The sequence below is a fragment of the Girardinichthys multiradiatus genome, chromosome 8 (assembly GCF_021462225.1).
Source record: "Girardinichthys multiradiatus isolate DD_20200921_A chromosome 8, DD_fGirMul_XY1, whole genome shotgun sequence".
Classification (NCBI taxonomy): Eukaryota; Metazoa; Chordata; class Actinopteri; order Cyprinodontiformes; family Goodeidae; genus Girardinichthys; species Girardinichthys multiradiatus.
In genome coordinates, this window is record NC_061801.1 from 6000972 (window position 1) to 6017349 (window position 16378).

The 16378-nt window shown below is 42.5% G+C and overlaps 1 protein-coding gene and 1 long non-coding RNA gene across 3 annotated transcripts in view; one reads left to right on the plus strand and one right to left on the minus strand.

Moving 5' to 3' along the window:
• Positions 1 to 16378, minus strand: part of septin5b (septin 5b) — a 76141-nt gene that overhangs the window by 52985 nt on the left and 6778 nt on the right. The window lies entirely within an intron of this gene.
• Positions 1045 to 2272, plus strand: LOC124872620. The gene is made up of 3 exons (XR_007039335.1): positions 1045 to 1544; positions 1621 to 1930; positions 2005 to 2272. It is a non-coding gene; the product is annotated as an uncharacterized LOC124872620 (long non-coding RNA).

Here is a 16378-nt window from a genome sequence, read left to right on the forward strand (position 1 = left end):
ACAAAAATCAAAATGAAACATTAGCTTTCTTTTTGATCGATTCCCAGAACAATCTTAATTTTTTTTTTTTAAAGCATAACAGTTGTTTTTATAATGGGGTTTGTGGGATATATGTTATTGTATGTATCTCCGTGTGAAAACACCAGCTTTCACATGGAAAACACCAGTTAATTTGAACATTTCCCCTGCTAACACAAAGTGGTTTCAGCTGGGAAGCAGGTTAACCCAGGAAGTTTTGAGTAAACACTGTACAATGGCCTGTCACATGTGTTTTCATTTGATTTGTTGGCTGCCAAGGAGTGCAAGACCTACGAGAAGGAAGTGTGTATTGTTCTACTGGAGCATTTTCTTCTACTCAGTGGCACAGAGACAATGGACTCGGACAGTTATTTGTTCTTCATGAAACACGCAGGAATACCAAGAAAAACAAAAAAAGCCAGGAGTTACAGAGAAAATTTTTTGAGAAAGTAGTAGGTCAACATTCCAAGAAGGCATTTCATGTTTCATTTTTCACATAAACATTTGTTGACTTGTAGAAATGATGTAAAGATCATGACAGCCAGAGAGCAGAGGCAAACAAAGAAGAGGAAAGAGACATAACCAGAACGAGGAACGTGCAGCAAAGAGAGGATAATCTGTGTCGCCACCATGATTCACAGAGACAGGAAGTGGTCCTGCTACGCACAGGAAATGAGCTGATGGCTACGATAAGATAGGAAAATTCCGGAAATCACAACAGGTCCTGGCATAAACAGTGAGCAGCAGTAGTAAATCCATCTCAAACAGCCTCCCACAGCAGATTCATGTTTGCTGTGACACAAATTAATGTTAATGCAAATGCAAATTTTTTTCTTACCAAGCTAAATCTTTCAAACCCAACACATAGGATACACCAAAAGCTTTTCAACTTCAGGACCAACAGAAAATGTAAAGCTGTATTAAAATTAAAAGGAACAGGATTGCTCAATGCCACAACACTAAAAATAACTTAGCATACATTTGTAGCGACCTCTCATGCTCCAGTGGGCTCCGGAGGGCTTTTTTTCGGTTTATCAATGTCCTCTGATGATAATAGAAGATTGTGGACTTGCTGTGGAGGAGGCGCTACAACTGACTGTTCAGGGAGCAGCACTGGTGAATGAGCTGACTGAGTGGGAACTCACTCAATCCAGTGTGCTTGGAGACAACAGAGCTTTGCAACTGAGATGTTAGCAACTTTCATCACACATTAGCCAGTACAGCAGTTGGTAACATAGAGAAACAAAATAGAGTAGTCAATGAACATGTAAGTTGAAGTTACACTTACTTCTTAGGTAGCTCCCCTGGTGCCAGGATACCTTAAGATATGACACGTGTGTCGGAGTTCTGGGAATTTCTTTCTGTTCACCTGTTTTACCTGCTACTAACCCCATCCAACCTCTAGATGGCACCAGACGCACGGTAGGAGCTGAGTCCACAGGTGTTTCTGCATCAGCCTCATCAGAAGAGGAGCTTAAGTACCCAATGTTGCCAACACTCCGGCGCCTGAGTGTTAACCTGCAGTGGTAACTCTAGCTGGCCAAGACAAGTCTCCTTGTGATTATTTTCTGAGTACTTACCTTCTTGTGTCCTCCTTCCCAGGTTACCTCCAGTTCCGAGCTTCTTATCCAGTCTGCGTATGCAGAAGATCCAGACTCTCTCTCCGCAAGAGAACTTCACGGATTATCTTCTCAGTTGGCTGCATTCGGGTTTCAAGATTCCTCAGGCTTCCTGTGAACGAACCTGGCTCACCCTCCACCGTGCACCCCTCCAAGATCATCCACCTGGTGCCACCTCCACCTCAAGTGCAAGTAAAACAGAATTACCTGGACATTTCACTTACCCGACACTCTCCCGGAGTCTTCCATCATCTTACTACTCCTCCCCCTGGAGGATCTCCTAGTCGCCCTCTGTAAGAAAAGATATATTAAGATAAACAACCCAGAATATTACCTGTCACTTACCATTGATCCCTTCTCCATACAGCGGCAAGTTCCTGTTTTTCCAGCAAACAAAATACTTCTTAATAAACTAGTTAAAACTTTTCCTGTTTTCCTGAGTGTATTTCTGCATGTGGGTCAAAGCAGCTAGAAAAACGATGACTGAACACTCAGGCCAATCTGACCCAGCAGATACACTCAGGAGGACTCTTTCAGATCATAGCCTCCAGATCCAGTCACATGGAACCTCACTTCGATTCCTCCTGGAACAACAACGCCACACAAACCAACAGATTGAACAGATGTCCTCTTTACTCCTGCAACTTCCTCAACTTCCTCATTCCCGTGATGTCATTTCCCGAATCCGGAGAAGTTTTCCGGTGAGGTTGGTAGTTGTGGAGGTTTCCTCCTACAGTGCTCCCTAGTGTTTAATCGGTCTCCACAATCTTTTCCCCATGATGATGTTAAAATCTCTTTTACTTTAGGACTCCTTTCTGGAAAGGCACTAAGATGGGCTGAGGCTCGCTTTACCGATCATAATCGCTTCGGCTGCACTTATAATGATTTAAAAAGTGAATTCAAGCAGATTTTTGACACTAAGTTAGACCAGACCAATACAGCCCGCCACTTGTGGGTGTTTGTTGGGGTGTGGAGTGAGTGATCAGCTCAGACCAACAGTCAGACTCAGAGGAACGACACAGAGACTCTTTCTACTCGCTGCGAGGGTAATCACACTGATCTGCAGTGGACTACAGAGGTGTGATTACCGACAGAGTTTATTTTATACAGCAAAGTAAAGAGACATGCAAGGTTACAAATAGGGGTGCAAATAGTTTTAGCTACTCTAATTGATAATAGATTGAGAGATAGAAGAAGGTCACGTTTTGAAAGGTCTGCTGTGAGATCACAGGCACCTCAGAGCTCAGCTGCAGCACCTTGCCCTGAACCACTTACACCTTCCCCAGAGCCCATGCAAATTGGTCGAACTCGGCTCTCCCCTCAGGAGCGTCAACAAAGAATGCAATCCATACAGTGTTTATACTGTGGCACACACGGACACTTCATTGCCTCTTGTCCAGTGCGACCAAATGAGAGGGTCCGCCAATTGTAAAGGGGAACCTGACGGACCACCATTTCATCCCTACCAATAACCTATTCACCATGCCATCTACCATCTTGTTCTTCCAAGACCCACTCCATTTATCACCTCTCATTGACTCAGGAAGCGAGCAAAATTTAATCGACCAACATCTGGTGGAACAGGCTCAGATCGACACTGAACTCCTTCCTATCCCTCACCTGGTTTCTGCCATTAACGGTAAGAACCTTCAATACATCACACACAAGACCAAACCTTTGGAATTAATAATCTCTGGCAATCATCGTGAACTGATATCCTTCTTCGTGTTTCCTGTTTCTCAGAACCCCCTAGTCTTAGGTTTTCCCTGGCTCCAGAAACACAATCCACTCCTTAACTGGTCTTACTGTAAAATAAGTTCCTGGTCCAGTAACTGCCTCTCCTCCTGTTTACATTCAGCCGTTCTACCCAAACAACCAGAACCTGATCCTGGAACAGCAGAGTATCCTGACTTAACTTCAGTTCCCGAGGAGTATACAGATCTAAAACAGGTCTTCAGTAAGACTAAGGCTCTGTCCTTACCCCCTCACAGGCCATACGACTGCTACATTGACCTTCTCTCTGGGGCACCTCTGCCCTCCAGTCGACTTTATAATGTCTCACGCCTAAAATGACACACCCTCGAAAAATATAGCAGCAGGAATCATTCGTCCCTCATCGTCTCCACTATGGGTGGGATTTTTCTTTGTGGGGAAAAAAGATGGATCCCTTCGTCCATGCATTGACTACAGGGTACTCAATCTTATCACAATAAAGAACAAATATCCTCTTCCACTCATCTCCTCTGCATTCGAACCTGTACAAGATGCTACCATATTTTCCAAACTCAACCACCGAAATGCTTACCATCTTGTCCGAATCTGCCAGGGGGACGAATGGAAGACAGCTTTTAAGACTCATTTAGGATATTTTGAGTATCAGGTTATGCCTTTTGGCCTCTGTAACCATGTTTCAGGCCCTAGTGAATGATGTCCTGGGGAACTTCATCGGTCGTTTCGTTTTTGTGTATTTAGATGACATCCTCATTTACTCAAAAGTCCTCTCAGAGCATCAACAACACGTCCACCCAGTCCTTCAATGCCTCCTAAAGAACCGTCTATATGTAAAAACTGAAAAGTCTGAGTTTCACAAGTACTCGGTTACCTTCCTTGGATTCATCCTAGAGGGTGGGCAGGTTCGTTCAGACCCAGACAAGATTAAGGCTGTACTCGAATGGCCCACTCCTGACTCGCGTAAACAGCTTCAACGGTTTTTGGGCTTTGCCAATTTTTATAGAAGATTCATCATAATTTATTTAATTTAACCAAGAAGTTTGTTTCTGATGGTAATGAGACATGCAGCTCTCAAATAATAAAAACTGTGTAAAAGGGGAATCGTTTTTTGAAAAAAAATCTATATTTACTTCTTAATTTAAAAACATTACGTGTCGGAAATTATTTATACTCTTTTCCGTGGTTATTTATTGTTTTTTTATTTCTTAAATGACAGACGCGTCTTGACAACCTTAATTAGTTGAGCTGCAGGAATCTATCCAACCAAGCTGTTCTGTTCTGTGCTTTGCACTCACATAAACAAACACGCAGAGTTTAAACCCAACATTAGGAAATATAGTTGTATGTTTCCAGTATTTAACTTCCACCAGCCAGAGGTCACTCAAAGTCAGTTCAGACAGTGGAAACAGGAACAGAAACAACTGATTCTACTTGCAAGGCCAGTTGCACAAGTACAGTGTTCCAAGGCATAGGTCACCAGCAGAGGCTTCTCAGAAATACAAGTGAGATAATATATGATAATATATACATTCAACCTAACAGCGTTAAAACAAAGAGACAGACCAATTTCAGAGTTTTCTATAGGGTTTCGTACACTAGCAGCTGCTTCAGGTTGGGATACCTGCGCTCTTAAAGCCACTTTTTTCCCAGTCCCTCGATGAATCTTTGAAGGATGAGTTAGTTTTGCTAGATGAACCCAAAACTCTAAATGAATTAATAGTTTTAGCTACTCTAATTGATAATAGATTGAGAGATAGAAGAAGGTCACGTTTTGAAAGGTCTGCTGTGAGATCACAGGCACCTCAGAGCTCAGCTGCAGCATCTTGCCCTGAACCACTTACACCTTCCCCAGAGCCCATGCAAATTGGTCGAACTCGGCTCTCCCCTCAGGAGCGTCAACAAAGAATGCAATCCATACAGTGTTTATACTGTGGCACACACGGACACTTCATTGCCTCTTGTCCAGTGCGACCAAATGAGAGGGTCCGCCAATTGTAAAGGGGAACCTGACGGACCACCATTTCATCCCTACCAATAACCTATTCACCATGCCATCTACCATCTTGTTCTTCCAAGACCCACTCCATTTATCACCTCTCATTGACTCAGGAAGCGAGCAAAATTTAATCGACCAACATCTGGTGGAACAGGCTCAGATCGACACTGAACTCCTTCCTATCCCTCACCTGGTTTCTGCCATTAACGGTAAGAACCTTCAACACATCACACACAAGACCAAACCTTTGGAATTAATAATCTCTGGCAATCATCGTGAACTGATATCCTTCTTCGTGTTTCCTGTTTCTCAGAACCCCCTAGTCTTAGGTTTTCCCTGGCTCCAGAAACACAATCCACTCCTTAACTGGTCTTACTGTAAAATAAGTTCCTGGTCCAGTAACTGCCTCTCCTCCTATTTACATTCAGCCGTTCTACCCAAACAACCAGAACCTGATCCTGGAACAGCAGAGTATCCTGACTTAACTTCAGTTCCCGAGGAGTATACAGATCTAAAACAGGTCTTCAGTAAGACTAAGGCTCTGTCCTTACCCCCTCACAGGCCATACGACTGCTACATTGACCTTCTCTCTGGGGCACCTCTGCCCTCCAGTCGACTTTATAATGTCTCACGCCTAAAATGACACACCCTCGAAAAATATAGCAGCAGGAATCATTCGTCCCTCATCGTCTCCACTATGGGTGGGATTTTTCTTTGTGGGGAAAAAAGATGGATCCCTTCGTCCATGCATTGACTACAGGGTACTCAATCTTATCACAATAAAGAACAAATATCCTCTTCCACTCATCTCCTCTGCATTCGAACCTGTACAAGATGCTACCATATTTTCCAAACTCAACCACCGAAATGCTTACCATCTTGTCCGAATCTGCCAGGGGGACGAATGGAAGACAGCTTTTAAGACTCATTTAGGATATTTTGAGTATCAGGTTATGCCTTTTGGCCTCTGTAACCATGTTTCAGGCCCTAGTGAATGATGTCCTGGGGAACTTCATCGGTCGTTTCGTTTTTGTGTATTTAGATGACATCCTCATTTACTCAAAAGACCTCTCAGAGCATCAACAACACGTCCACCCAGTCCTTCAATGCCTCCTAAAGAACCGTCTATATGTAAAAACTGAAAAGTCTGAGTTTCACAAGTACTCGGTTACCTTCCTTGGATTCATCCTAGAGGGTGGGCAGGTTCGTTCAGACCCAGACAAGATTAAGGCTGTACTCGAATGGCCCACTCCTGACTCGCGTAAACAGCTTCAACGGTTTTTGGGCTTTGCCAATTTTTATAGAAGATTCATCATAATTTATTTAATTTAACCAAGAAGTTTGTTTCTGATGGTAATGAGACATGCAGCTCTCAACTAATAAAAACTGTGTAAAAGGGGAATCGTTTTTTGAAAAAAAATCTATATTTACTTCTTAATTTAAAAACATTACGTGTCGGAAATTATTTATACTCTTTTCCGTGGTTATTTATTGTTTTTTTATTTCTTAAATGACAGACGCGTCTTGACAACCTTAATTAGTTGAGCTGCAGGAATCCATCCAACCAAGCTGTTCTGTTCTGTGCTTTGTACTCACATAAACAAACACGCAGAGTTTAAACCCAACATTAGGAAATATAGTTGTATGTTTCCAGTATTTAACTTCCACCAGCCAGAGGTCACTCAAAGTCAGTTCAGACAGTGGAAACAGGAACAGAAACAGCTGATTCTACTTGCAAGGCCAGTTGCACACAGTGTTCCAAGGCATAGGTCACCAGCAGAGGCTTCTCAGAAATACAAGTGAGATAATATATGATAATATATACATTCAACCTAACAGCGTTAAAACAAAGAGACAAACCAATTTCAGAGTTTTCTATAGGGTTTCGTACACTAGCAGCTGCTTCAGGTTGGGATACCTGCGCTCTTAAAGCCACTTTTTTCCCAGTCCCTTGATGAATCTTTGAAGGATGAGTTAGTTTTGCTAGATGAACCCAAAACTCTAAATGAATTAATAGTTTTAGCTACTCTAATTGATAATAGATTGAGAGATAGAAGAAGGTCACGTTTTGAAAGGTCTGCTGTGAGATCACAGGCACCTCAGAGCTCAGCTGCAGCACCTTGCCCTGAACCACTTACACCTTCCCCAGAGCCCATGCAAATTGGTCGAACTCGGCTCTCCCCTCAGGAGCGTCAACAAAGAATGCAATCCATACAGTGTTTATACTGTGGCACACACGGACACTTCATTGCCTCTTGTCCAGTGCGACCAAATGAGAGGGTCCGCCAATTGTAAAGGGGAACCTGACGGACCACCATTTCATCCCTACCAATAACCTATTCACCATGCCATCTACCATCTTGTTCTCCCAAGACCCACTCCATTTATCACCTCTCATTGACTCAGGAAGCGAGCAAAATTTAATCGACCAACATCTGGTGGAAAAGGCTCAGATCGACACTGAACTCCTTCCTATCCCTCACCTGGTTTCTGCCATTATCGGTAAGAACCTTCAACACATCACACACAAGACCAAACCTTTGGAATTAATAATCTCTGGCAATCATCGTGAACTGATATCCTTCTTCGTGTTTCCTGTTTCTCAGAACCCCCTAGTCTTAGGTTTTCCCTGGCTCCAGAAACTCAATCCACTCCTTAACTGGTCTTACTGTAAAATACGTTCCTGGTCCAGTAACTGCCTCTCCTCCTGTTTACATTCAGCCGTTCTACCCAAACAACCAGAGCCTGATCCTGGAACAGCAGAGTATCCTGACTTAACTTCAGTTCCCGAGGAGTATACAGATCTAAAACAGGTCTTCAGTAAGACTAAGGCTCTGTCCTTACCCCCTCACAGGCCATACGACTGCTACATTGACCTTCTCTCTGGGGCACCTCTGCCCTCCAGTCGACTTTATAATGTCTCACGCCTAAAATGACACACCCTCGAAAAATATAGCTGCAGGAATCATTCGTCCCTCATCGTCTCCACTATGGGTGGGATTTTTCTTTGTGGGGAAAAAAGATGGATCCCTTCGTCCATGCATTGACTACAGGGTACTCAATCTTATCACAATAAAGAACAAATATCCTCTTCCACTCATCTCCTCTGCATTCGAACCTGTACAAGATGCTACCATATTTTCCAAACTCAACCTCCGAAATGCTTACCATCTTGTCCGAATCTGCCAGGGGGACGAATGGAAGACAGCTTTTAAGACTCATTTAGGACATTTTGAGTATCAGGTTATGCCTTTTGGCCTCTGTAACCATGTGTCAGGCCCTAGTGAATGATGTCCTGAGGAACTTCATTGGTCGTTTCGTTTTTGTGTATTTAGATGACATCCTCATTTACTCAAAAGACCTCTCAGAGCATCAACAACACGTCCACCTGGTCCTTCAATGCCTCCTAAAGAACCGTCTACATGTAAAAACTGAAAGGTCTGAGTTTCACAAGTACTTGGTTACCTTCCTTGGATTCATCCTAGAGGGTGGGCAGGTTCGTTCAGACCCAGACAAGATTAAGGCTGTACTCGAATGGCCCACTCCTGACTCACGTAAACAGCTTCAACGGTTTTTGGGCTTTGCCAATTTTTATAGAAGATTCATCAGAAACTACAGTCAAACTGCAGCCCCATTAACCGCTCTGACTTCCACTAAACACCCTTTTGAGTGGACTCCACAGGCAGAGGCTGCTTTTCATAAGCTCAAGGACAGTTTCTCTCAAGCCCCCATTCTCATTCATCCAAACCTGTCAAAACAATTCACAATAGAAGTTGATACATCAAACATTGGAGCAGGGGCTGTGCTATCCCAAGTTTCTGACTCTGATAGCAAACTTCACCCTTCAGCCTTTTTCTCTCGCAGATTCAATCCAACGGAGAGAAATTATGATGTGGGAGACCGAGAACTCCTGGCTCGATCTCATACAGACCTGGTTCCAAAAATACCAAGCCCGACGCCCTCTCTCGACAATTCTCCCGGGACGACTCTGACAAGGAGCCTGCTCCCATCCTACTGCAAAGTTGTGTTGTTGGAGCCCTCACATGGGATGTTGAAACCTTGATATCCCAGGCCCTCAGAGATGAACCAGATCCCGGAACTGGACCCCCAAATCAGACTTACGTCCCATTAACTGTCCGGTCCCGCCTGATCCACTGGTACCATTCATCCAAGTTCTCTGCCCATCCTGGTTCTAGTCAAATCATCGCCCTCATCTCCAGAAGGTTGGTGGCCATCCCTTCATAGGGACGTTAAAGAGTATGTACAAGCCTGTACTATTTGTGCTAGAAATAAGTCCTCTAACCAACCACCTGCAGGAATGTTGCAACCCCTTTGTGTTCCTAAGCGGCCCTGGTCACATATAGCCCTCGACTTTGTCACCGGACTTCCCACCGGACTTCCTACTTTAAGAGGTATGACCACCATACTCACTATTATCAACCGTTTCTCTTAGACCTGTCATCTCATTCAGACCCTTCAGACAACTCAACTTCTGGTGAAGCATGTTTTCAGACTCCATGGAATACCTCTGGAGATCCTCTCAGACCGCTGACCTCAGTTCACAGCTAAGGTTTGGAAACAATTCTGCTTAGCATTGGGAGCTAAAGTATCTGTAACCTCAGGATATCACCCACAGTCCATTGGCCAAACAGAGAGGATGGATCAAGAACTGGAATCCATCCTCCGTTGTTTAACATCAACCAACCCCACAGACTGGAGCCAATTCCTGCCATGGTTCGAGTACGCTCATAATTCTCACCTGCCACAGGTTTCTCCCCTTTCGAAGCTTCTCTGGGCTACCAACCACCATTGTTTTCTGTGGACGAGAAAGAGATCTCTGTCACTTCTGTATGTCATCACATCCGTAGATGCAAACACATGTGGACAGAGGTATGCTGACGGGAAAAGGGTTCCAGCTCCCCAGTACCAGCCTGGTCTGAAGGTTTGGCTCTCATCATGTGACATCCCTCTAAAATCTATGTCCAAGAAACTCGCCCCCAGGTTCATTGGCCTGTTTGAGATTGTGGCAGTTATCATTCCTTCAGCTGTCCGCCTGAAGCTTCCTTCGAGTCTCCGCATTCATCCAACGTTTCATGTTTCTCAGATCAAACCTGTCATCACAAGTCCTTCTTGCCCTTCGGCCGAACCCCCTCCACCCACCCGGGATGGATTGGGGCACCCAGTCTATGCGGTCCGACGGATTGTGGACTCCCGTCGGCGGGGTCGTGGTTGGCAGTATCTCATCGACCGGGAGGGCTATGGTCCTGAGGACCGCACCTGGGTGCCCTGGTCTTTTATATGCGACCCATCTCTCATCTCTGACAATCTCTCCTCCCTTCCTTCCACTTCTTCTGGGCTGCCAGGCGGCGGCCGTTGTGGGGGGAGTACTGTCGGAGTTCTGAGTTTCTGTCTGTTCACCTGTTTTATCTGCTACTAACCCCATCCAACCTCTAGATGGCACCAGACGCACGGTAGGAGCTGAGTCCACAGGTGTTTCTGCATCAGCCTCATCAGGAGAGGAGCTTAAGTACCCAATGTTGCCAACACTCCGGCGCCTGAGTGTTAACCTGCAGTGGTAACTCTAGCTGGCCAAGACAAGTATCCTTGTGATTATTTTCTGAGTACTTACCTTCTTGTGTCCTCCTTCCCAGGTGACCTCCAGTTCCGAGCTTCTTATCCAGTCTCCGTATGCAGAAGATCCAGAATCTCTCTCCGCAAGAGAACTTCACGGATTATCTTCTCAGTTGGCTGCATTCGGGTTTCAAGCCTCCTCAGGCTTCCTGTGAACGAACCTGGCTCACCCTCCACCGTGTTCCCCTCCAATATCATCCACCTGGTGCCACCTCCACCTCAAGTGCAAGTAAAACAGAATTTCCTGGACCTTTCACTTACCCGAGACGCTCCCGGAGTTTTCCATCATCTCACTACTCCTTCCCCTGGCGGATCTCCTAATCACCCTCTGTAAACAAAAATATATCAAGATCAACAACCCAGAATATTACCTGTCACTTACTATTGATCGCTTCTCTATACAGCAGTGAATTCCTGTTATTTCAGCAAACAAAATACTTCTTAATAAACTTGTTAAAACCTTTCCTGTTTTCCTGAGTGTATTTCTGCATGTGGGTCAAAGCAGCTAGAAAAACGATGACAACATGCTGCAGTTTTAGGAATGGTAAAATGTGAAATGGCAGTTGATTACTTGTCACTTGTCAACAAGATAAGCTTAATTACTTTAGAACCCGATATTGCCATAAACTGACAATAAAACAAAGTTTTCCAAGAATCTGACATTTAGACAGTACCCACACATAGTGACCCACAATGTCATTATACCATTTATCTGCGTAAAACAAACAAAGTTATTCAGCGAAAGATATTTAGCGTTAATAGTATATCAACTATTCATAGGAGCATTTTTTATTATCAGGGTGTACCAAAGAAGGCCACTACTGCCTAAAATTAAAATTAATGCAGATAATTAAAGGTATTTTTTATGGAATATTAAATAGATTTTTTTCATCATAAACTCATCTGCAGACTATTTTCAGTCTGATCCACATTCTTCACCATGAGTCTATGCATTTTTTATAATTTCTTTGCTATTTATTATATTTTCTTGGTCTTGCGTTAATTTTCCTATGCTTATTATTGCTAGGTGTTTTCCTTATTGGTTCACTCATTTGTGCCTTATTCTAGTGTACGTTATTCAACTAGAGTTATTTCTGTTGGATCTCTGTTAGATATTTTCACTGGGATTTCTGGTATCTGTTTCTGCTCCGCTTTGGCTTATTAGTCTTCCTCCTTCAGCTGCTCTGCCTTCTCTCTGCCACAGCTGTTGCTCGTTCCATCTGATTAGCTTTTCAGGTTTGCTTGCCATTTCTTCTACCCTGCCTTATTGTATATAAGTTCCTGTGTTCTCATTTTGCACCACTGGTTTCTTCCATTGCGTCAGTTCACTGCTATAATCTCCATTTCATGTTTACATGCATGATCCTGCTCCACTGCCTCCTGTCTTATCTCCTTGTGCAGGTCCATTTTTGTCTGGCACAAGTTATCTTTATTTTTGTCATTATAGCACTCAGCCTGATTCAGTTCTGCTCTGGGTTTGAGCCCCTCCTAACCAAAACATGACAGAAATGCTGTTTAATACTTTAAATAGTTGAAAGTGAATGACAAGATGAAACCCAGAAAATGACCAGACAGTAAATGGCTGCAGCAGATCACCATTTTTTCAAACAGCTGGGGCCTCATGATAAAACTCCAAACCAAAACTCTCAGAAGACAACTGTGATGCGGAGCAACTCTCAGCTGCAGGATTCCGTCATATCCAGCTTTTGTTAAAGCAGTTGGACTGAGTCAACAGGAGAAGAGGAGGGAAAGGCAGTGGAGAACCCAGTGACACTAAACATTTGTTTCTTATCACGGCAGACTGATGGCCTCTTTGTGTTGGGATTTCCTCCAGTTTAAATTACTGGCTTGTGAAAGCGATAATACTCAGGTTTTCCAGTGAAACTTCTGTATCAACTACTGTAAGTGAGCCTCGCAGCTCATTTGTGTGACACCTCATTATGTACTATTGTCATATGCAGGTGTTGTGCAACCTTTTCTTTAAAACTTCCTTACTTTACTTGTTTATGAACTTTCTTTTCACTTATCGTTGTGTGTCAAAATGAGTTGATGTCTCTGAACAACATCATACTTAAAAATAAAGTACATTAATCTGGATAGAGCCTTCCCTGTTAACATTTAAATCATTGTAAATGCTTGTAAATGTAAATGAGTTTGTCATATGTTTCTCTTTCCATTAATACTAAAAATCAAAGATCATAGTAGAATTAATGTTTGCACTTTTGGTCATGGTCAAAGAAAATCCAGACTCACCTTGTGTTGTACTAAAACAGTAATGAAATAGGTTGGATCAAATTACTTTTATACCCCAGCTACATTATGTATCTGTCTTTCTACAACTATTAAACACAATCTACGTGTTTCTCCTCAGTTTTCAGCTTTTGATAAGGGTTGGGATCTTAGATGGCTTTATAATGATGTTCATGATGGCTTGATCTATTTTCATCTCAACACTGCTATTTATTTATGCTGTCTACATAATCAATAGAACCAAAAGGAAAACTGAATCAAGGTATTGCAACATTAACTCAAAAATCTAAAAAAAGAATGGTACAACATGATCGAACTGCTTTTATTCAAAACACAACAATTATTACAATAATTCTCCTACAGAAATATTGGTAATTAAACTCATAATGTTGTCTATGATGTACCTTTATTTTTATTTTGATGCATAGAGACACAAATGGAGCGCCAGAGAACACAGGTCAGAGTTGGCAGTGTCTTTGGGCTAAGAAAAATCAGGGATTAAATTCTGCTTCAGTCACATGTGTCAGTTAAAACAGTAGGTCGTCTTAAAAGGTTATTTAACAGGCGTACAAAGTGGTGGAAGAGGCAAGTACTGAAGTTGAACAGAGTAAATTGGAAAAACAGCTGACAGAACACACAGGGAACAAGAGAGCAGAATATAAATTCATATGAAATAGCAAATTTAAACAGAGCACAAAATCCAAAGGTCATGACATAACCTTTACCAAACGTCCAATCAGTCCACAAACAAACATCAAAGCAAACCTGGGTGGGTACAGTGTACCCATTTTTTGATAGCTACTTCCAACAACATGTCAAAAAGCACAAATCTTTTCAAAATTGATGACAATGACTTCACTTTACTTCTGCAGCCTCCATAGTCTTCAGATCTCAGATCTCTTGCAGCCAACACTCTGCAGGAACTGTTTGATGTCATCATGTCAAAATGGAGCAGAGGAATGTTTCCGACATCTTGTATCTATACCACAAAGTATTCCAGCAGTTCTAAAGGCAAAGGGGATCCAACTCGGTACTAGCAAGGTCCACCTTATTAAGTACCAGGTGAGAGTTTCTCAAAAACATATAGTAAATCAAAACTGTATTTCATATGTTCAAAGAATTTTTAATGAAGCAGTATGTTCCTTCAGATATAGAAGATCACACAGAATCTGGGGGAGCAGCATCTTTCTAATTTTGATGTGCAAGCAGCAAGAGCACTTGCACTGAAATCATTGTAACTCGTTGGTCAGCAATGTCTTTCCATCATTCTACAATCGTTTTCCATTGTAACCAAATATACTGGCCAATGGGTGGTAGCAGTCTCCACTACATCCATCACTGCATGGGATTTAAACTCGTATGTTCACAACAACATGAAAGTTAGTTATCTGGATGGAAGGCTTTTATTTGACAGTGGAGTAGTGCATCCAGTTGAATTTAGAAAAAGACAAAAACAAGATTAAAGTAGTCTTTTACTTTACCCTTCTGTTATTAGGGAGTCAAACAGCAGGAGAAAACATTGTAGTACAGCTCTAAGATACACCCGGTTCACTTGGCCAGCGTCCATCTATGAGCATGCTGCATCCCATGTTCTTCACACAGTCTGCCAACATGCTTCCTCCTCAGCAGTTGGCCAAGCATCTCCTCCTAGGAGCAAAGCTTCTTTTATCTTCCACACATCATCAAAGGTTATCCTTATCTCCATCTCCAGCATTAGTTAAATTATTCACAATTTGACTTTACAGTAAAAAAAAGGGATATCTTGCCATTTTTCCAATAACAGCTGCAACTGGATGTACTCTTTTAACTTCCATTAGAAATTTCCCTGCACACTTTCTGCATTTTCTAGAGCATCTCTTTAAATTGTGCTAAAATGTACTGACTGCATGTCAACTACTATGTAAGTCCTGTGTCATTATGGTCCCGATCCTGTTGATTTATTACTGACTGAGTAACTGACAGAGTATACTTGATAAGTTCAAACACTTTGGATGACAAACCAGCATTATACAACTGAAGGCCACCAGCCCACGTGCCAAATGCTGGTACTGGACAAACACACAACAAAACACCATAAAACAAGGCATCCCTCCTCTATGTGTGCCAAACAACATCAGCAGGTGACATTTCATGCTGGATAATAAAAAGCGCTGATGTGGAAGAGAAGGATGTAAACATTCCCCAGTGGCTCAGAGAACAATGGAGTCACAGGGAAGTGATAAGAGACCGGACATCCTGACACGACTGTATCTCAGCCCTCTGACACACTGCTGCTACGTCAGCTGGCAGCAGGACCCACCAGGCCCACTAACCCTGGAGTTCACAACAAAATGCAACAACACACATCAAAGTGTAAATCACGGTAACTGTGGTAACCGGCACAATTGGGCATCTAAATATAAATATTGTAAAATGAAATGAACAATTTAAAAAGCAGGAAGTGGAAAAAGGTATAAAGAAATAAAGTATTAGAGCACAAGTAAAGAAAATTTGACTAAGTCATAAACCCCTACTTAGTGTAAAGGTTTGTGATGCTTTTTAATGATATTGTCTTTGTTTTAACAGTATGGGAATATATAGCAGGACAGCAGTAACACTGACACTAAATACACATATTTAAAGATTGCTCAGGTTTTGTGGTGATAGTTGACTAATATGCCACATTAGAACTCACTGTTTGCAGTAGATTTCTGTTGGAGGGTTATTCATTTTTCCAAGTATTCCTAGCTCTCTGAAACTTTTGACATATTATAACCACAAACCTCAATGTATTTTATTGGCATTTGATATAATAAAAAATCATCACATCATTCTGAAGGAAAATGATACACAAATTACGGTGTGCACTTTTTGACCTTCTGAGTCAATACTTTGTAGAACTACCTTTCAATACAAAGACTCAAGCCTTGTCTTTTGAGGTATGGTCATTTGCAGATATCAAGTTCTTAAATTTAAGGGGAAAGGGTTGTTGTCCTGCTGGAAGGAGAACCTTCAACCCAGTCTTAAGTCTTTTTAGCCGCTGACAGGTTTCCTTCCAGTATTGTCAGGTATTTACCGTCTTCACTGCCAGTACTGAAAAATAGGATCCCCATAGCACCATACTGCCATCACTGCCATTTTTGGACAAAAAGTT